The sequence below is a fragment of the Pinus tabuliformis genome, chromosome Q (genome assembly GCF_031772625.1).
Source record: "Pinus tabuliformis cultivar Carrire ecotype Pingquan chromosome Q, CPIR1, whole genome shotgun sequence".
NCBI lineage: Eukaryota > Viridiplantae > Streptophyta > Pinopsida > Pinales > Pinaceae > Pinus > Pinus tabuliformis.
In genome coordinates, this window is record NC_142296.1 from 1,355,176,185 (window position 1) to 1,355,199,277 (window position 23,093).

General features: G+C 36.8%; 1 protein-coding gene across 2 annotated transcripts in view; it reads left to right on the top strand.

Annotated features, from left to right (window-relative positions):
• Positions 1-23,093, top strand: part of LOC149224944 (sphingoid long-chain bases kinase 1-like) — a 381,298-nt gene that overhangs the window by 21,509 nt on the left and 336,696 nt on the right. The window lies entirely within an intron of this gene.

Below are 23,093 nucleotides of genomic sequence, written 5' to 3' on the forward strand. Positions count from 1 at the left end.
CCTGGACTTATTCACTCAGGCTTCTACATCACCAAGGCTTTTAATTCAATTATATACATGTTTATGACGCTGTCTTATTGTTGTATCATTCTTTACTTCATTTTATCCTAGATTTAGCTTTGGCATTTTCTAGGAGTTGCTTTTGCACTCCCACATTGTACTTTTATTGGATGTATCCTTTAGTCCATTGACCTGCTTTTGTATCATTTGTTGGACATTAGTAAAATTATCTTATCTTCTTTTCCACATCTCCAACATAACTTTACAAACTTTCATGGAGATTTATATCTTTCTCTAGATTTAGGTCTCACACTTGAGGATTTATTTTTATTTCTGTTCTAGGAGCATCCTCTTATAGACAAGGCATCTTCATTCTGGATTTACATATTTTTTCATCTCATCTCCTTCTATAACAAGGATGAGACTATTTCATCGAACTTTAAATTAGTTGCATTACTACCTATGGCAACAACCAGATTAACCCATGAGTCTGGTAGAGAACAATAAATTGATTCACTTATCTTCATTTGAAAGCTTAATATCAACAACTAATAGTTGACTTGCCACAGTATTGAAGGCATTCAGATGCTCTATCACTGAGTTTCCATTCTTCATCCTTAGGTTGTATAGATTCTTTCACAAGAACAATTTGTTCACTAGGGACTTAGATTGATATGAAGCCCCTAACTTGTCCCACAAAGCCTTCGCTATAACTTCCAATGAGACATTTAGTAATATTGAATTTGAGAGACATAATCATATTGTGCTCCTTGCCTTTTGATCCAACTTGGTGTAGTCTTTTGTTGGCATCCTTGTTGGTGCAATACCCAAATCCACGATGATCCACTGATCTCTGTCCACCAACAAATCTTCCATTTTGAGTTCCACAACTCGAAACTTTGCCCATTTAATTTCTTGATCTCTATCTTCGAATTGCTCACCATTTCCTTTTCACCAAAAGAATCACTTCCTCATATCTCCAATTGTAACAGGGTCTACCATAGGCTTGAGCCAATTTCGTTAGCCATAAAGGAGTCCCCTTGAAGCCAAAACTGCTTTGATACCAAATGTAGGTTTTAACCCTGCACAATTAATTGTTGCAAACAAATTTTTAATTAAAACATAAATGATGCAATGGCTAATGCACGTTAACATAGAGTTTTTATCCTAGAAACCCAAAAACGGGAAAACCAACAAGATTTTTCAATATATATTCTCTGTATAGTATTACAATACAATATCTATCTCGTGGCATCCATGAATTGACATTATATTTACCCTATATTAGAATACAACTGTAGTTCCTTAGCTAAAAGTACAAAACCATGGGCAAAACAACCATGTGCCAAAAAACCACTTTAAGCAAAAACCATGTGCCAAAAACTGCCAAAAAACAGATGCAAAAATTGCCCAATTTTTTCCCCTTTTCGGGGCGCTGCCAACGAACTCTAGTTCAGGGGGGCTCTCGCCCCCCTTGTGATCCCCTTGCTGCCCCTAGCACAACATACACCATGTGGAACTACATGCAAATAATATCACACATACCCAACAACCATAAGATGGAGGTTGCCTAGTGAGGGTTTGTACTAGACCTAGTAGATTTTGTGTAACAGGGACAATAACAGGCTTGTGCCTCTTATGCTTTCCACATGTGGGGCACTATTGACCACTAAAGTTGCAATTGAAAATTTGTCAAAGACACCATAATCGAAGCACACTTCAAAGCATTCCTGGACCTTCATGTTAGTCAGAATTCCAGAGTTCATCAGGGCATTTAAGGCCCCTTCTTCTTCTCATCAGTTTGTTGTTTAGATTCTACAACCCTACAGGGATATTTTAAAAATGATTTAGTATGATGAAAAAGAGTCATGTAACAGACCTAGATAGCTTAGGATTTTACTAGCAAGTGAGTTCACTCTAGGGAGTTTTTTTTCTTAGCTAATTATTTGTGTTTTTTAACACTTATACTTAGTTGAGTTTTTCTCCCTGATATAACCCAAAGATGGAGCGCAGCTTGATGGTAGAGTCTTATGTGAGTCCTAGTGTCTAGAGTCAATGTATATTACCATACTAGATCATTTATAAAGTTTCGCGGAATTTGGTTAAGTCTAGGTGTCATTTTTTAATTGTTAAAAATTTCCTGCAAGACTAGATTTTTAAATAAGATTTGATGTAAAATGTAATAAGTGTTGTCTATAGAGTTGTAGGGGGTATGAGTACTCAAAATTAGACCTCTACACCTCAACTTTCTACTAAGACTCACTTAAATGGTTATTTATCCCTTAAAAACTTTTTCTTTGTTTTTTGTTTTTTGTTTTTTGTTTTTTTTTTTAAATTAATTAATTTATTTTTTATCTAATTTTTGGCAAAAACTGGCAAATAAATTAGCCATAAATTAATAATTGGGAGAAAATAAAATTCTCTCCAAGTGGAAAATACTAAAAAATGAGGTGGGAATTCACAAGGGGTAAAAGTCAAGTCAAAAAGTGATATCTCCTCCCATTTTTTCTATTTAAGAGAGCCGTGTAGAAATTTTGTACTAGAATATTTTTGATCTAATAAAACAAGACTTTGGGGCATGTTGTTTGTGGTGTTATTCTTTTGCTTTTATGGTAATATCGTTCAAGTTTATTTGTGCTTAATGTTCTACACTATCCGATCTCTAATTTGTTAGCTTCATATGCCTTTTGTGGATTAATTTATGCAAGTTATCTTGTATTAATTCCTGGATTGGAGGACCACTGTAGATCTAGGAGCACTAGTAGGTTTTTGGTTGAGCCTCTATCCTCCTATTTTCATTGTGTAGTCCAATCCCTTGTGGATCTAACAATATGTTTTAAAGTGTGTAGAAGATCTATTTTTTCTGAAGCAAATCATGAGCATGGGGTAAATTTTTGGTTGAATGAACCCACTTTCAAGAGGATAAAGGTGGAAGAACCCATATCGAATTTCCTCAAGGGCTTATCAAACGATTTTTTTGAAGAGGGAGTTTCTCTACCATATCTCGCGAATATCAACAATTTTAAATTCTACTTATTTTATGCGCTTTTACTGAATAATCTAGCTATTTAGAGCTTATTTCAAAGGGTTAATCCCTTATTGCTTGCACAAGAGTGGAGGTGTCCTCATACTCTTGTTGCTTGCAATTTGTATTTTTAAGTGTACATATTCAATATTTTGTGATTTATTTTTCTCTTGCATCAGATCTGATCTCTCTCTATGCCTTGGCAGTTCCTTGTGGATGTTTGAGGAAAGGATTTTTGAAGACGTCTTGGAGAGATCTAGAAGGAGGCTTGAGAAATCATGAGATCTACATATTTTTGAGGCCTCTTCATACCCTTGGCTGTGGACTAAAAGAGGGTTTCTCTCCCTCTCTTGCTCATTTTTTCTCTTAAGGGTTTGGACGTCAAACCCTTGAGCGAGATCCATTAAAGGAGGAGTGAGTTCCTCTTGAGGAAATCCTTCATTGTAATTTTGCAGTTAGGAATTGTAAATTGTTTTCTCATTTTCTTGTATTTTGAGGAAGGGGATTTTCGCTTTGAAACCCTTGTTGTAAATCCTCTTCAAAATATAAAACCCTCACTTCTCTATAAGAGGGTTTCTCTTTAAATAATAAAAGAAATTTTCTTCTTGAGGGAGCTTGGGGATTTCCCCTTGGCATCTTGATCTCCTCATTTGGAAGGACCTTTGGGTGATTGGTGACTAACCATTTCATTTTCTTTACTAGTTTAGTTACTTGCTTATTTCATCATCTAATCATTAGATCTAATCTCTAACTCACATATTTCATTAAGCTATTTAGCTCATTGAAGTACATTAATTTCCATAGCTGATTTACTAGCGTAGATCTGATTTATTCACGGCCGGTATAACTTATCTTATTCCTAGTATATCACTTATTTCATTGTTCACTTCATTGTCTAATTAGTTTGCATTTCCACATCTTAAAATCTTATGCAAGTGTGACATGTAATTGAGTTATAATTGACTATCAATTAGTAAACAATCTTGTCATTAAAGCACTTGTATGAATTTTGCATCTCTTACATTTTGCAAATTTTGTTTCTCTAAAATTTACCTCCAAGCGTAAGCTTGGTTGATAGACATTTAGGAAAACTTCCTCAACTATCATTCAATCTCTCTATATTTTAGTTTGAAGGAAAGGTAAAATGCATGACCTCATAGTTCTCTTGTGTAGCTAAGTCCCTTGTAGGAACGAAGGCATGCGGGTTGTCTTGAAGAACTAGGTGGGTAACGTTAATGAATCTTTAGCTTCCTCATCCTAGCCTTCTTGCAACCACCTCTAGTCCTTACCAAGTTGAAGGACTTGAGGGGAAGTAACACCTTAGAATAGGCATTAATAAAATTAGCCAAGACCACTCTTTTTCACACACCCACAACTTTGGTTCACCTTAAATGTAATTAATTGTTATTTAAGCTCTTTCTCAATACATACAAGTTGATTGTGGGCATCTCAATTTAATTGCAAGCATTTCACTTTTACTTGTCCGCTTCATTTACATGCTCATATTAAGTTTCCTTTAATGTCATTATAACAAATTTGAGCAATTTCATTTACAAGTCTTATTTGCTTGCAAGCTTCATTTCTGTTTAGTTTCTCATGTTTCAAAGTTGTATCTAATTTCATTAACACTTGTTTTGTAGCTTTCCCATTCTTGCAACTTGTTGTAATTTGAAAGTTATATTTCATTGCAAGTATTGTGATTTTGTTTTGAGCATATATTTCTTGCAAGTATATTATTGGCATTGGTCTACTTACAATCTGCCTTGCAGGATATCTTCGTAAATCTATTGGATCTATTCACATTATTGATGTTTATATGCTCAGTTATTTGTACTTGCTAATCAATTTCATTTCAAGTTATATTTCAAGTTATTTGAGTGGTAAATGCTTAATTGCTTTAACTAATATCATAATCTCCTAGAACTTGTTATCTTTAGCAAGATTTCTTTTTAGAATCTTCCTTAGGGTCTACCCCCCTTGGCTTAGCTAGGAGAGAGCCTAGATGGAGAGAGTTGGGATTAGGTGACAACCCCTTCTCTGAGCGTTGCCACAAAGAACACACCTTGTGGGGTTGAGGATTTTCCCACATTTCTGGGTGTGCAATTTGTGCCGTCAACATTTTTTGGCGCAGTTGTCAGGGATAAGTCCTCTTTGACCTGGAGTACGACTAACTTTCGGTTTTTCATCTTGGATTTTTAGAGTTAGATTCCTGTTCAAGTGGCGACTCCACTTGGTTCATTTTCTGCAAGAGTTTCTACTAGGAGGAATCCAAGTAGCTTGGTTAGCCCCACTCTTGATCCTGAAAAGGTTTTTAGAGTGAGATTAAACAAGCTCTCTTCTTGTAGACTTCTTGCTAATCTTGGGCAGGAGGCTATTTCTGATATCCATTTGCTTTTTCAAGGTCAGGTTGAACAAGACATCATGGATGACTTGTTTTCTCCTTGTAACTTTGCTAACATTAATGGCTATCCGAATAATATTCCGGATAAAGCCATCGAGAAGTTGCCTTCATTCCAAGGTAACAATGCCATTAGTGCCAAGACTCACCTTAGGAACTTCAACCTTTGTGTGAGCAAGTGGTGTAATAATGCTAACCATGAGGATGTTAAGATGAGACTTTTCGTCCTCTCTTTAGATGAGGATGCTCTTGATTGGTTCACAGAGTTTCTTGCTAACTCTTTTGATTCTTTGAGGTCTATCATTAATGCCTTTAATGAGAAGTATGGAGACAAAATAGAAGAAAAGGCATTTGCTCAATGCTATTAGCCATATTAAGAAGAGTGAGAATGAGACAATGGAAGAATTTAATAAGAGATTTAATGATATTGTGAAGAGTTTGCCTCAAGATGTTAAACCTCCAGAAAAGTCTCTTTTGATTTATTATGTTGATGCATATGGAGCTGATACTTCTTATGAGCTAAGGTGCGTTGAGCCAAATGATTTAAAGGCTGCTCAGACTTTGGATGAAAAATTGGAGAAATGTAGAAAGGCATCTGGGAAGTCAGAGATTCCAGGATTTAGTAGGGGTCACGGAAAGTCAAACCAGTTTAAAGGAAAAGAAATTAAAGAAGTGGATCACGACCCCATCAAGGAATTGACACAAATGATTAAGAACATGGAGGTTAATCAAGCCCAATTAATAAAGAACCATGCCAAGGAAATAAGTGCTATGCATAATAGGTTGGTGGAAATGGAAAGATCACAAAGTACAAAAGTTCCAACCTAGGCCAAATGATAGATGGCAAAGGAATAAGAGCCTTGCACAAGACTATAGGCCTCCAAATCCATGGGAGTCCACCGACATGGTTGATCAAGTTCCGCCCTATTGCAGGGCATGTGGCAAATTTCATGAGGCCACTTGTCCCATAGTAAGAAGAATCATTGAAAGTGGCATGACTGGAGGTAAACATGTGGGAACAAGTGGTCAAATCAATATGTTCTTTATGGAAAACCAAGCTAGAATTGTTGAAAGAAATCAGGAGATTGATTGTATGCCTAGTGCTTGTGGGGTTGATAATATGACTGCTAATTTTGATAAGGTCACTAAAATTATTGGAGAAAAGCCTACACCTGGATAGATTCTTGCCATGGCAAAACATAAAGGGATAAATTATCAAAGAGAAAATAATCAAAATTGGAAAAGTTTTTCTCCTCCTACTTTAGAGTTGAATTTTGACTTGGGTGTTTGATAAATAACACAAAGGTTTCCATCCCAGTATTAGAGCTTATAAAGATACCATCTCAGAGGTCAAAGCTTTTGAAAGCCATCGAAGTGTCTCAAGGAGAAGTGGGTGAAGGAATGTCTACTAACGTACAAGAAGATGCTCCAGTAATCTTACAAAATATGGATAGGGGCATGGGGAATGAAGATAATGGGCCTTTCTTTATCTCCTTGTTGATAAATAACCATATTTTGCATAATTGCATGCTTGATTTAGGTGTTTTAGCTAATGTCATGACACAAGGGGTTATGGAATAACTCAATTTAAGGATATCTAGACCCTACCACAACATTTGTGCCATGGATTCCAAGAAAATAGAGGTTTTTGGATTGGTAAAGGATTTGCAAGTACATTTAGCGACATACCCAGACAAAATGATCACTATAGATATTGTTGTGATAGATGTACTAGATACATGGGGTATGTTACTATCAAGGAAATGGGCAACAGATTTGGGTGGCCACATCCAATTGGATCTATCCTATGCCACTATCCCCATGCCAGATAAAACCTTGGTCTGGCTTTTGATCGAGAGTTAGAACAAAGATATTGTTGGCAATACTGAAAGGGGGGGTGAATCAATATTTCTTAGCAATTAACACTTTATTAATCTTTTTTAGAGCATTAGTTAATCTTCAATTATTATTATTATTGTTCAGTAAGAGCAGTAAACAACAATGCAAAAATAGAGATAGTAGGCACAAGATTTTAGGTGGAAAACCCCCTCCGGGTCAAAAACCACTGAACGCTTTTCTAATAAGTTATTTAATCTTCAGCCCCAACTGAAAAGAAAGCTACGACTTCCTAGAACTCTAGAAAAACATTCTTCTCCAACTCCCATTGGAAGGACGCCCCAACGCCCTAGTTTTATCAGCAATCAGTTGAATGGATGCCCCAACACCCTAGCGAGCCACAACTCGCCCTAGCACCATCCTACAACCCTGAATTGTTTATAGGCCTTAACCTGTAGGTGACTTCATTCTCCTGCCTAGCACCACCCTACCACCTTATAAAGAAAAAATAGAATAAAAGATGTGGACTCCCGTACTAGGGACAATGATCCACGTTACAATGATTTACAATAGATGATAGACAATACTAGGACCTACCCTTATCCCAACAAACTTGACAATACAATAGACTCTCCCCAATAATTCCTTTACAACTCTAGGCAATTTGACCTTTTTTTACAATTCTAGACAATTTTGACTCTTTTACAAGATGGGCTCTCGTACTTAGTTACAATGATTTGACTTTTGACATTGACAATGCTTCACAATATATGGACAGCAGTTGATGATGGCTGTTATGTCTTCAAAGGATGTCCTGTAGCAATGCTTCCTTTAAGAGATGTTGATTTGACACTTCAGACTCTTGAATGCTTGCTTGGTGTTGTCCTTGAATCTTCTTCTACCTGCATGCAAATTGCCCAACGAAACCCAATCCCAAAGCAAAACAAATAAACACAACAACCCTTTAACAAAACTTACCTCTGCCTGCAAAGAGAATTAGTACAATAGTAATAAACATACTAAAAATTTATGTTAGCAGAAATAGATATGCAACAAAAGAAATATAACAATACATACCTGTCTCTTTTCTTGATGGCACTGAAATCTTAATGATGCTCAGACTTCACTCTTCTTGGGTGATCCTAAAACTTTTGCTAGACACTAGATAGACCTACACTTGACCCCTTTGATGACACTATACCTGACATGAGCTAGATATTATACAGTCCTAAAACTGGCTCTTAAAAGCCTACAAGTTGTGCCCTAAAAACTACTGCAAGCCTTACTACTTACCTTGATGATATGCCTTATCCACAAATCTGAAACGAGCCCTAACCAGTTCTGAACACAAGGTATAAATACAGATCTGAAACTTAAATGAAATAAGCCTAAGATATTGCAATGTTACCTTAATGCTGTGGTCAATTTGAGACTTGAAAGATGCTATAGGACTGAACCACTGAAGCTGGACTTGCTTTTACAAACAGGCCTAAACACTAGCCCTAACCAGACATGGTACTAGCCTAAACTAGACTTTAAAAAAATCAGACTTAAACTAACCTAAGTATAGGCCTAAACCAAGAAGAGATCAACCCTTTTTGTTCTTTTATACCTCAGGTCCGAGACATAAAAAGGTGACTTTACATGCTCTATCTAAATACAAAGTAAGAAGGACCTAGACCGCGACTTAAAAGGGAATATACAAAAAGAAAATTACAGACTCACTCTTGCTTATCCTTCTTGCTGTTCTTCGTTATTCTTATGTAAGGCAACCTCCACCACAGATCCGAAGTAGAATACTTGCTACAGGTCTATATGACAGGTCCGGAAGTATGGATCTTTGTTCTCCTTTGCAAGGTAACTGCCCATGAAATAAATCCTCAACCGAACCAAACCTTGACCCCTGTTGAATTTTAGATGCCTACGTTAATTGCTCCTCAAGGTGACCGAATAATTTCAGAGAGATAATTCCTTAGATTATTCGTTCAAAAGCTTATCTCTCAAGTGGTGATAAGGGTTTGTTTTTATAGTCATACGCTGGTTGGTAAGGATGACGTTAAGGTTTAGGAAGGGACTTTATAGGTGACTGTTAGATGTTAGAGAGGGTTTCATATAGGAATTAACATATTAAAATATTAATTTTATTTGTCTTCTGTGCTAAGGAAGGGAGGCCGTGAGCCTTATGGGAAGAGATAGTATTTGTTAAGGTAGGAGGGATACTTTTTCTGGGATAGAATTAATTTAAATGCTTCTTAAAATGATGCTTTCATAATTACCCTTAATTTAATTAATTACTAACCCTTATTAATATTTGTCCACTAAAATTTTGAAGTCAATGATTGGCTTAGTGCATATGGTCCTACTCGAGTGTGAAGTCAATGATTGGTTTACTATCTTTGGATTTTCAAGTTATTCAACTTATACGTGGTGAGATTACGATGAGAATCCCTGTCATATATTGGCAACCATTGGCGAATAAGGTGTCATGTCTCTACCCCTGGGGTTTTAGCCCACAAAATTGGGTCTTCAATTTCAACCTCAATTTTCTCTCAAACTAGGAAGAACCATGAGGCGTACCATATATCAACGGAAACATCTTGTGGAGGAGAATCTATCTAGAAGGATCTTGACACAAGATTCCATGAAAGGCCATGGAAGATCAGGGTAGCTCCTGGTGCTGCTTGGGTTGACATCAATGACAACCTCTTATCAACAAATATCTTGTTGAAAATCCAAAGAAGCCCAACAACACAACTATAATTGGATCATTCATGCATGGGAGTTATGCGCCGTTAACAAACTTCCCATCACCCCTGACAGAGCATATTAATGATGAAGATTTTGGGCATTCTGCAAAACACTTGGGAACTTCAAATCTTGCATCAGAACATTTTCAAGGGAAAGCAGAAGTGTTGACAGTAATTGCATCATCATCACCATTACAACTAACTAAGAAGAAAAAGAAAAAGGATATAAAAGATAAATCATCAACGATAATCGGGGTCAAGCCTCAACAAGTTAAAAGTCAAAAAAGAAAACAAAAGAGGCTTGGTAGATCTGATGGCCACAAACAAGTTAACTATGGGGCGAGTCAAAGTCCGAAGATAGTTAGAATTAGATGGGGCACATTAGAGAAAGAACCCATAGATTTGCCTGAGTAGATGGGCTCTCAAGAGGGACTTCACTAAACACATCTAATGCCATGGGGCATCTCTGTATTATATTTCTAACTTTACTCTCTTAGATTAGATTTCATTTCAGCATTTCTATTTCATGCTCTTAATTTAGATTTATATTCATGTTATTAGAGTAGTTTTTATTTTAGTACGTTAGAATAGCGTTTCCATTTCAATATTTGATTTTCTATGATGATTTCTGGATATGTATGTGAATGGATGCTAGTGATTTGTACTTTGTCATTTGACTGGATGCAAACTTTAGGTTCTCGCATGCTTTCATGAAAGTACATGTCCCTAAGTGGAGCCAGAGGTTGACCACTAAAGTTGCAATTGAAGATTTGTCAAAGACTCCATAATCAAAGCACACTTCAGAGCATTCATGGACCTTCAGATCAGTCAGAATTCCACAATTCATCAAGGCTTTTAAAGCCCCTTTCTTCTTCTTCTCAGTAGTCTATTGTTCAGATTCCGCAGCCCTACGGGGATATTGTAAAATGGATTCTAGTATGATGAAAAAGAGTCATGTAACAAGCCTAGGTAGCTTAGGAATTTACTAGCAAGTGAGTTCACTCTAGGGATTTTTTTTCCTTAGCTAATTATTTGTGTTTTTTAACACTTATAATTAGTTGAGTTTTTCTCCCAGATATACCCCAAAGCTAGAGTGCGGCTTGATGGTAGAGTCTTAGGTGAGTCCTAGTGTCTAGAGTCGATGTGTATTACCATTCTAGATCATCTCTAAATTTCCGTGGAATTTGGTTAAGTCTAGTGCCATTTTTTAATTGCTATATTTTTTCCCGTAGGACAAGATTTTTAAATAAGTTTTGATGTAAAATGTAATAAGTGTTGTCTAGAGAAATTATAGGGGGTATGAGTACTCAAAATTAGACCTCTACACATAAAATTTCTACCAATGCACACTTTGAGTGTCAAAAAATGGTTATTTACCCCGTAAAACCCAATTTTGCTAATTTTTGGCAAAAAATGGCAAATAAATTAGGCATAAATTAATAATCGGGAGAAAATAAATTTCTCTCCAAGTGGAAAATACTCAAAAATGAGGTGGGAATTCACAAGGGGTAAAAGTCAAGTCAAAAAGTGATATACACTCCATTTACTAAGGAAGCTATCCACCCAGAAAAAATTCGATGGTCCATGGCAACAACTAATGTCCCAGGAAATTCGATTTTTTTGAGGAGATGGTCCAAGTTTGTTGATTTGAATGAGAAAACTTCTAAAGTGGTCCAAACCACTCCAACGTTAAATTTCCACTTAGCCCAGTCTCCATTAAGTGAAAACATCTCTCCCTCCTCAAGGTCTGCGCAGGCATCCAAGGGTTACGATATTTTCAAAAGGATCTAGCTGTTTTCCCCTGGGATCAAGACGTTTGGCCTTGGATCAACCACTTGGAACTTGGAGATGTGTGTTATCATGGAGATCTCCTACCATATTTTTCTATTTAAGAGAGCCTTGAGCTCCTCATTTGTAATCAATTCTAAATTGAGCTACTGGCTAGTGAAGCTTTGCAAAAATTTTGTACTGGAATATTTTTGATCTAATAAAGCAAGAATTTGGGGGCATATTCTTTGTGGTGTTATTCTTATGCTTTTATGGTAATATTGTTCAAGTTTATTTGTGCTTAATGTTCTACACTATCTTTTCTCTAATTTGTTAGTTCATATGCCTTTGTGGATTAATTTATGCAAGTTATCTCGTATTAATTTCTGGATTGGAGGACCACTGTAGATCTAGGAGCACTAGTAGGTTTTTGGTTTAATCTCTAGCCTCCTTTTTTCATTGTGTAGTCCAATCCCTTGAGGATCTAACAATACCTTTTAAATTGTGTAAAATATCTATGTTTTATGAGTCAGATCTTGAGCGTGGGGTATGTTTCTATTTGAACGAACCCACTCTCAAGAGGATAAAGGTGGAAGAACCCATATCGAATTTCCTCTTATCAAACAATTTTTTTGAAGAGGGGGTTTCTTTATCATAGCTCGCGAATATCATCAATTTTAAATTCTACTTACTCATTTTATGCGCTTTTATTGAATACTCTAGCTATTTAGAGCTTATTTCAAAGGGTTAATCCCTTATTGCTTGCACAAGAGCAGAGGTGTCCTCATACTCTTGTTGCTTGAAATTTGTATTTTTAAGTGTATAGATTCAATATTTTGTGATTTATTTTTCTCTTGCATTAGATATGATCTCTCTCTCTCTATGCCTGCGCAGTTCCTTGTGGAGGTCTAAGGAAGGGTTTTGAGAAGATGTCTTAGAGAGATCTATAAGGAGGCTTCAGAAATCACGATATCTACATATTTTTGAGGCCTCTTCATACCCTTGGCCGTGGACTGTGTTGTCACCCAAACTGTATAGGTGAATGCGACAACAACTCAGGGTAGGGGTTATCACTCTGATCCCCACCTCTCCGTTTTAACTGTCTCCCTAAGGCAGGCTATGGGTGGTAGTCCCTATGAAATGTGAGGATGAAAGACTTGTCAGTAACTAACAAGTTTGGGAGACACAACTGAATCGCCTAGCAACTTGGTTAATGATGATTGACAAGTTGAATTATTAGCACGATTTAACTAGATTATTGAGAGACTAGTGCCTTAAGAGTCAAATTACTTGCACAATATGAAGTAATTGCCAAGTTACCAGGTGAACAGTTGCTGCTAGGATGAAAACTATCCTATATGAGATGCGGTACTTAGAACTAAGTGATGCAAAACTCTTGGTTATTCTTAGCTTAAATGCCTATTCTAAGTGAGTCCTTTCTCTCAATTGTTTTGAAGTTAGTCTCAAGTGTAGGTTGTGAGGAAAAACCCAGGGGAAGACAACAATGGCTATATTAATGATACCTCCCCTGGAGTTCTAACCACTCTAATGCCTCTGGTGTTGCAGGGACTGTGGCCCTGATGACTACAAGGTCACCGTGTTAACCACAAGTGAGGGTCTAAACTTTGCAAGCTGGGTGAAAAAGGTGGTCCTATCTTCTTTCAACCAAGCTTATGCTTGAAGGTATATTAATTAATGCACTACTAGCCTTATAATGATATGCAAGATTATGAGTGATAACTTTAAGTGAGATTATTAGTGACTCTTTAAGTACTTTGAGTTAAATTAAGTGGAATTGGATGTTCAATATAAGAGCATGAATCAAGTACTTAAAGTGAAATTACAAGGACAAATCTCACTAAAGCAATAGTGCCAATGAAACAAGATTTGCTAATTAAAGTGCTTCAAAACCAATGAAACAATGTGACAATGAAACAAGCAACCTCCAATTAATAGTGACAATGAAGGACAAGAAGCACCAATTCAATGTCTGAATTAGAAATCAAGGGAGATAGTGAGGAATTAGCAACCTTAATGTTGATGACAAGGAACAAGAGCAATGTTATATTACTTTAGCAATTAGACATAATGTTCCTTAATAAACAAGAGCATTAACCATTATCCAAACTTCTCAACGAAATATGCAATTAGATTCTCTTCACAATGAGGTTGATTTGGAGCACACTTATATGCAAATATTGAAATGTGCAGTTATGCCAGAAATGCAAAATGCAAAGAGTGACCAGCAGGACAACAATGATTAGATCAACCACTTAGAGCCAGACCACTTATGTTACTTTGCCAAACCAAGCTTATTATGATTTCTTAGATGTATTAGGAATGCTTGGATAAAAAATTTAGCACCAAAATTCACAAACTTCACAGCTGCAACATTTATATCAGATTCAGAAATACTTATATCAGCTACCCAAAATTAGCTAGAAAACCATAGAAATCATGAAATAAGCCTTTCTTATTGAAGAGATTAATTATGAAGTGAATGTGGACTTATGCCAATGATTTTTAGGGCTTATTCAGAATGTGTATTCAGAGTTTTACTGCTGTTATGAGGAAATGTCAGATCTTATCATTAAACATAAATGAAAAAGTTGGCGCTAGAGAGCAAACCCTTGGCCCTAAGGCCTTTCTAGTTGGCTAAATGACCTTCCAAAGTGCACTATAACTCTTCTAAACACCTGCAACCCAAGTATTAGCCTTAAATCAAATGGATCAACCCTCACGTGACTGAAACTAGGGCTGGTTGATAGCTTGTTTGGAAACTTTGGCCCTTGAAACCCTTGCCCAAGAGGCTAGATCAGTGTTGTTAAAATCGCGATTAAATCGCGATTTAATGAAAAAATCGTGATTAAATCGCGATTTTTTCAGCTTGCCGATTTAATCGCGATTTTTATACGAAAAAATCGCCTATTTTTTTTTGCCGATTTTTATTGAAAAAATCGCGATTTTTTCAAAAAATCGCGACGAAAAAATCGCGGGGGCTTGGGACAGCGCGATTTTATAATTTTTTTTTTGGTTTTTCATTTGGTCATTTGGGTTTTTTCATGCAATTTTTTTTGAAAGAAACAAATAATTTTTGAGTGGGGCAGCTTAATGATAAAGTCTAGGCCCTAGTATGGATATGCTATTCATGGTAATGTTAAATTCTTAAAGTAAAAGTGACATTCTCCTTAATCTTCATTTTCATCCTTTTACTTAAATTTTTAACATTACCATGAAATGACTCAGGATGTTTGAGAGTGGTTCCAGCCTCATTGGATTTCATATGGAGAAAGTAGAATTTTAGATTTCATTTAAAATCTAGCAGACTTATCAGTTTTTCAGGATTTCAGGATTGGGAGATTGTAATGTTTCCAGGTGACACCACCTGCTCGGGCTACCCCTGCCACCAGTAGAGGACGTGGTCTACCTCCTATAGCTCCTACTTCTAGTTCTTCAGCTTCTAGAGCACATCAGACTCCACTGCCATCTCCACCAGTACAGGCACCAACATCTACATCTAGAGGGAAAGGGAAAGCTGTGGCATTTTCTCGCAAGAGGGGCAGAGGAAATCAATAGGATTAGACTTCATTTTATTGTATATGACATTATGACATGATGAGATACATTATCATATTTTTTGTTGATATTTTGAGGCTGAGTTGGGACTCAGGAGTCAGGACTTACTATTCAGGACATGATTCAATGTTATGTGTGATTTTAGCGCTAGAAATGATATTAAACATCTTATATATTAGTTTTTTTATCATATTTATGTGTCAATGTATTTATTTTATGTTGTAGATGGTTTAGATATTAAAAAAATTGAAAAAAAAAAAAAAATGAATATTTTTGTACCAAACGATTTTTTCCCGCTTTTTTCCGATTTTTTCCCGATTTTTCCGATTTTTTCCAATTCGTTCCCCGCGCCGATTTAATCCCGATCGCGCTTTTAACAACATTGGGCTAGATAATCTGCAAAAGAAGGTGTTAGCTTAATAAATTCAACAATTATGATCCAAATCAATAAAAATCAGTCCCAAATAATTTTCAATGATGCCCAAGGCTTGCAACCACAAAGATTAGTCGAAAATCAATGCCAATACCCCACAACTATGCCAAAAATCATTGCAGCTAGGGAGAAAAATCCCAATGAGGCTTGGGGCTAGGGAAAAATGGCCTCCTAGGCCCACAACCTAGGGCGGCAAGACCTCTAAGACTTGTGACTGCCTAAGGAAAGCCTCCTAGATGCTGCGGATTGCCCACAAAGGCCTCTAAGGCTTGCGGCAAGGCAAGGGAAGGCCCTTAGGGCCTGTAGCTAAGCCCAGGAGGGCTACTGCTTGGGGAAAAAGCCCAGAAAGGGCTGCAACTAGGCCTAGAAAGGTTGCCGCTAGGATTCTAAGGTCCTAGAAGGGCTGCAGCCAACACGAAAGGCCCCTAGGGGTTGCGGCTAGGCCTTAAGCCCTAAAAACCTCACAACACCCCTGCAAAAGAGCTTGGCCCCTTTGAAACACAAAATCTTCCTTGCAAAATTACTTTAAAAGGCCTCAAAAGGCTAGCGGCCTCCTTCTGGTCTGAGCGTTGAGTTTCTGGAAGTTGGAGAGGCTAGATCTTATCCTCAAGGGCCTAGATCAACCTTCCTCGTTTGAATGAATGGCTTGGAAAATAATTTCTCCTTCAAACCAGTGTTGTTAAAATTGCGATAAAATCGCGATTTTTTCAAAAAATCGCGATTTTTTCACCTTTCCGCATAAAACGCGATTTTTATCCCAAAAAATCGCCGGATTTTTTTTATAGCGATTTTTTCCGAAAAAATCGCCGAGGGCGCGGGCAGCGGGCTTTTAATAGGGAAAAATGAATTTTTTTTATGTCATTTGACTGTCGCCGCGCGGAGGAGGAGGAGAAGAGCTGAAGGAGAAGAGCTGAAGGGTTTGGGTCGACTTTGGGAGCGAATCCAAGTGTTTTTAGGAGAAATCCAAGACAAGATCACCAATTTGTCCATAAAAACGGTATGTAGATTAATTTTTTTTTGTTTTGCTTCTTTAAAAACTTTGTTTTTCATTGTTTTTAAAGAATTTTTTGTAATTTTTCATTGATTTGGGATGGGTAATTTGTTATGACTATGAGAACCAATTTTTTATTTTTATTTTTTCATTTTTTTTAAACATTGTTTATGTTTTTTGAATTTTCATTGTTTTTTGGCATTTGCCATTGGCATTTGGTTGGGTAACTTGGGTTTGGAAATTGGGATTTTGGAAATAATTAACTTGTAATTTTGTAAATGCTAAATTGTAATTTGTATTATGTAATCCTAAATTCCTATTTCCTAATCCTTATTTTTCCATAGGTTTGCAAATTCAAAATTCAAAAACAAACATGCCAAGGAAATTGGATCCTTTCTGGGAATATGGTGAACCTAAAGCTCCGAATGATAGACAAAACTTGTTTTGCAAGTTGTGTGGAAAGGAGATAAGCGGGGGGGTGTACAGGTTGAAGTTCCACCTTGCACAAATCCCTGGACGTGATGTGGGGCCCTGTATAAATACAAATCCTGAAATTATCCAAAGAGCCATGAGAGCATTGGGAGAATTAGAGCACACTAGAGAGGCCAAAGAAGAACTCAAAAGGCAACTAAAAAGGTCAGCTGAAGGAAGTGGGCCAAGTGGCACTGGTTCTACTGCAGCGTCAGTCAATCCGGTAGCTGCATCATCATTTTTTGTTCCTCGAACCACACCTAGTTCACAACCAACTATCGGTTCAATGCTAAAAAGAACTGAAAAAGAACAAGCTGATAGGTTGATGGCAAAATTTCTCCTCTGGAGTGATATTCCTTTCAGCATTGTAAGGAATAATCCATTTTTCCAACCTACTGTTGATGCTATTGCCAGTGTTGGCCCGCGGTACAAAATCCCTTCTCTTCATGATTTCAGAGGCCGGATTCTTCAAGAGGAAAAGCGTGACTGCACCCAAAGATTGGAGGATTTTAGGGCATCATGGGCACAAACAGGATGCACTGTTATGTCAGATGGTTGGACTGACCAAAAGGGGAGAACCCTTATAAACTTCTTGGTTAGTTGTCCCAAGGGGACTATGTTTATCAAATCTATTGATGCAACTCATCAAATCAAAGATGCAAGAACTTTATGTGATTTGCTGGATGTGTTTATTTTGGAGGTGGGTGCAAAAAATGTTGTCCAAGTCATAACGGACAATGCTGCAAATTATGTTGCTGCTGGTAGAATGCTTATGGACAGGCATCCTACTTTATTTTGGACACCTTGTGCTGCCCATTGTATTGATTTGATGTTAGAGGACATAGGGAAAATTCCCTTTGTCAAAGATATTGTTGACTCATCAAAAAGCATCACAAAATTTATTTACAATCACACATCTGTGCTTAGCTTGATGAGAAAATGCACCAACAACAAAGAGTTGGTGCGCCCCGCCATTACACGGTTTGCGACGAGTTTCATATCTCTTCAATCCCTCTTGAATTCTATGTGGGATTTGAAGAGAATGTTTCTTTCAGAGGAGTGGCGTGCTTCGTCAATGAGCCGCAAACCAGAAGGAGAGGCCGTGTGCAGACTAGTTTCATACCAGGAAGACTTCTGGGCGGGAGTGCAGGAGGTGTGCGCTGTTACTGAACCTTTGGTAAAGGTTCTTCGGTTGGTTGATGGTGAGAAGCCCGCAATGGGCTATTTGTATCAAGCCATGGACAGGGCCAAAGAAGCCATTCGGTCCTATTATGATGATAAGGGAGATGATGGATTTCAGAGACAACTCCTTCTATGGGAAGTGATTGATGAGCGATGGAACAACACACTCCATCGTCCCATTCATGCTGCTGGGCTTTTCCTGAACCCTGCATTTTCTTATGCATGTGGGTTTGATTTTGATGCTGAGATCGTGGATGGATTATTAACCTGTGTCCAGAAGATGGTGAGATCTCCAGAACAACGTATAGAGATCTCTAAACAAATTGAGACATATAAGATGTCAGGTGGCACATTTGGCTTTGAGATGGCTGTCAGCCAGGTATTTTTTAGTTTGTACTTTGTAACTTTGTTTCAAATTTCATTGTCTCTTCAAATTCCATTTTTTTCTTATGTTTATTTAAAATTTTATTTGTAATTTTGTTGTAGACGCATGGTGGAAGATGTATGGTGGCAAAGTACCCCTTTTGCAAAAGCTTGCCGTACGCATCCTCAGCCAAACATGCAGCTCCTCAGGATGTGAGCGCAATTGGAGTGTATTTGAAAAAATACACAACAAGAAGCGCAATAGGTTAACAACTTAACACTTAAACATTTAAAATATTGCAAATTTCCAAATAAATTTTTGAATTCATTAAACAATATTTTTTTTATAATATTAATTATTAATTATTATTTCATGAACTTTGTACAGGTTGGAGTCCCATAGACTTAATGACATGGTCTATGTCTACTACAATCTTCGATTGTGGGTGAGGCAACTAGAGAAGACACCTGATATGGAAGCCATCTCATTGGATGGGATTGACACCACTGCTGAATGGAGGGTTGAGACCGAGAGGCCTCTCATGGATCCCACTGATGATTGGTTAGTGCAGGATGAGGGGGAGGAGGAGGAGGAGGAGGAGCAGGAGCAGGAGGAGGAGGAGTTGGAGGAGCAGGAGGAGGAGGTGACACCGCCTACCCGGGCTACCACTACCACCAGTAGAGGACGTGGTCTCCGTCTACCTACAGTAGCTGCTACTTCTACTTCTTCAGCTTCTAGAGCACGTCAGACTCCACTGCCATTTCCACCAGCACAGGCACCAGCATCTTCATCTAGGGGGAAAGGGAAAGCAGTGACATTTTCTCGCAAGAGGGGCAGAGGAAATCAATAGGATTAGAGTCTTAGACTTTCATTTTATTGTATATGACATTATGACATGATGAGATACATTATCATATTTTTTGTTGATATTTTGAGGCTGAGTTGGGACTCAGGACTTACTATTCAGGACATGATTCAATGTTATGTGTGATTTTAGCGCTAGAAATGATATTAAACATCTTATATATTAGTTTTTTTATCATATTTATGTGTCAATGTATTTATTTTATGTTGTAGATGGTTTAGATATTAAAAAAATTGAAAAAAAATGAAAAAAAATGAATATTTTTGTGCCAAACGCTTTTTTCCCGCTTTTGCCGATTTTTTCCGCTTTTTTCTCGGCGCCGATTTAATCCCGATCGCGCTTTTAACAACATTGCTTCAAACCCTTGAGTTATCACCTGCACAAATGAAAAGAAGAAAACCCAAGAGCCCAATATATACAAAATTTGAAATAAAACCCCAAAACCCCAATAATTTTTTAAGGGTGGTTCAAGGACACTGGGTGGCCGCTACATCCACGGAAAATCCAAGTAGATCAACTTGAAGGGATCTACTCGTCAGCCAAACAAGTAGGGCCTAACCCCAAGGGCGTCGAGGAGATTTGACCTCATGACCTCCCAATTGGTGAGATACTTAGCAACGGGAACTCGACCAACTTAGCTAACCCTTGGGACTTCCCAAAACCCCAATAATTATTGTGAAAACTTAAAAAATAAACAAGAGTTAGATTTATTTACAAATGTTTACAATATTTACAAAATCAAAATATTTGCTCTTATTTGCAGATCAAATGTTTAAAACCCAGTGATAAACTTGAAATAATTTTGAGAAAATAGGTTTTTTAAAATTTTTGTGTGATAGCAAAACCTTCCTGTATAGAAAATTCGTTAGATTAAGACTTGGAAGCAAACAAGGGTGTGATCCCTTCATAATCTATGAACTTGGAGCCCAAGGGTTGGAGCAACCTGTAGCAGTGCACTTCCAATGATATATTATTAAACAAGAGGGGCTTGATTCATACAGTAGATCTATAAGCCTGGAGATACCTGGCAGACTTCGATAGATCTAGAGTATTTACTCTCACCCAACACCTAAGACAAAATACATGTACCAATAGATGTTTCGTTGTGCAACAATTGAAAAATAATCAACAATATTATAGCTCAAAGCATATCAAATGAACATCCAACACATACCATAGGCTAGCAAATGAGATACACTTTGAATTGAACCCCAAAGACTTTTTATTAATTGCAAAAAATATCCAGCAGAGCTTCGCTTAGTTACAAATGATTTTCAAGACTACCTAGATTCAAAGATGACGAGAGGAGCTTAGTAGCTTCCTTATATAGAAAATAAGAGAGAAATAAACCCCTCCAAGTGAAAATAAAGGCTAGTTGGCTTGATCCTCCTCAAAATAATCTCATCCATTGAAAATAACTTGATATTCTTTTAATCTCCACCGTCAATTTTTTATTTTTGAGGAAAATTCGAATTTCTCTTAAAAACCATTTTTTATTAATCCAAAAATTAGTATTTTGGATAAGTATCTTAAGAAAATTGACTTTGACTTAACCACCAAGGTACAAGGGGTCAAATTTTCTTAAAAAATCCATTTTTCCCTAGGTGGGGTTCCTCCAAAAATTTATTTTTCTTTGACCCACGCATTTTTTATTATTTTCCACTGGAGAGATTTCAAATTTTTTTTGACTCAAAATTAATTAGTTTTTTTGGCTTAGGATTTTTATTTTATTTTGCTAGAAAAATTAATTAAATGACTAGAGGGGATCAATTTTTTTTCCACCCTCAAATATTTTAGCCATGGTGTTTAACTATGAGTAACCATGCACTAAAATATTTTTACATTAATATACTACACTTTAATTCAACCCTTAGAAGGGGAAATACACATTTAGACATAGACCCTCAAGACACTACCCAATTTTGCGACACAATATGATCTAGTATGAAACCAAGTGTGTTTATAATAAAATAATTTAGCCATGGTGTCTAATTATGAGTAACCATGCACTAAAATATTCCTAAACACACTTTTACATAGACTTGATAAACACTAGGACTCACCTAAGACCTTGCCAATGAATTCCACCCTAGCTTTGGGGTTATAGTTGGAAGAAAAACTTTGTTGATTATCCGTGTTTACAAACACACATAATTCGGGGAGGTTAAAAAACTTCCTAGGATGAAATCCTTTGACAAAAATCATAGGCTTACCTAGGTGCAATTACATGACTCAATGGTCATACTAGCATCATTTACAATAAACTTTGTAGAAATTGGGTTTACAATGATATAACTAGAAGTTGAATGATGACATTGATCCTTAAAAAATTTCACTGGCGCTTCGTACTCTGCTTCTTGGACTGTTGACAAAGTGTGGTCAACAGACTAAAAGAGCATTTCGCTCACTCTCTTACACATTTTTTCTCTTAAGGGCTTGGATGTCAAATGCTGGAGCGAGATCCATTAAAGGAGGAGCGAGTTCCTCTTGAGGAAATCCTTCATTTTAATTTTGCAATAAAGCATTGTAAATAGTTTTCTTATTTTTTTGTATTTTGAGGAAGGGGATTTTCTCTTTGAAACCCTTGTTGTAAATGCTCCACAAAATCTAAAACCCTCAATTCTCTATAAGAGGGTTTCTCTTTAAATAACAAAAGAAATTTTCTTCTTGAGGGAGCTTGGGCATTTCCCCTTGGCATCCTGATCTCCTCATTTGGAAGGAGGATCTTTGGGTGATTGGTGACTAACCTTTTCATTTTCTTTGCTAATTTAGTTACTTGCTTATTTCATCATCTAATCATTAGATCTAATCTCTAACTCACATATTTCATTAAGCTATTTAGTTCATTGAAGTACATTAATTTCCATAGTTGATTTATTAGCTTAGATTTGATTTATTCACTACTGGTATAACTTATCTTATTGCTAGTATATCACTTATTTCATTGTTTACTTCATTGTGTAATTAGTTTGAATTTCCACATCTTATAATCTTATGCAAGTGTGACAAGTAATTGAGCTATAATCAACAATATCAATTCTTAAACATTCTTTCATTAGAGCACTTGTATTAATTTTGCATCTCTTACATATTGCAAATTTTGTTTCTCTAAAATTTACCTCCAAGCATAAGCATGGTCGATAGACATTTAGGAAAGCTTCTTCAACTATCATTCAATCTCTCTAGATTTGTGTTTTGAGGAAATTTAAAACGCATGACCTCATAGTTCTCTTGCGTGGCTAAGTCCCTTGTAGGAATGAAGGCATGCAGTTTGTCTTGAAGAACTAGGTGGGTATTGTTAATGAAGCCTTAGCTTCCTCATCCTATCCTTCTTGCAACCACCTCCTTACCAAGTTGAAGGAGTTGAGGGGAAGTAAAACCTTAGAATAGGCATTAAAAATATTAACCAAGACCACTCTTTTTCACACATTCACCCAC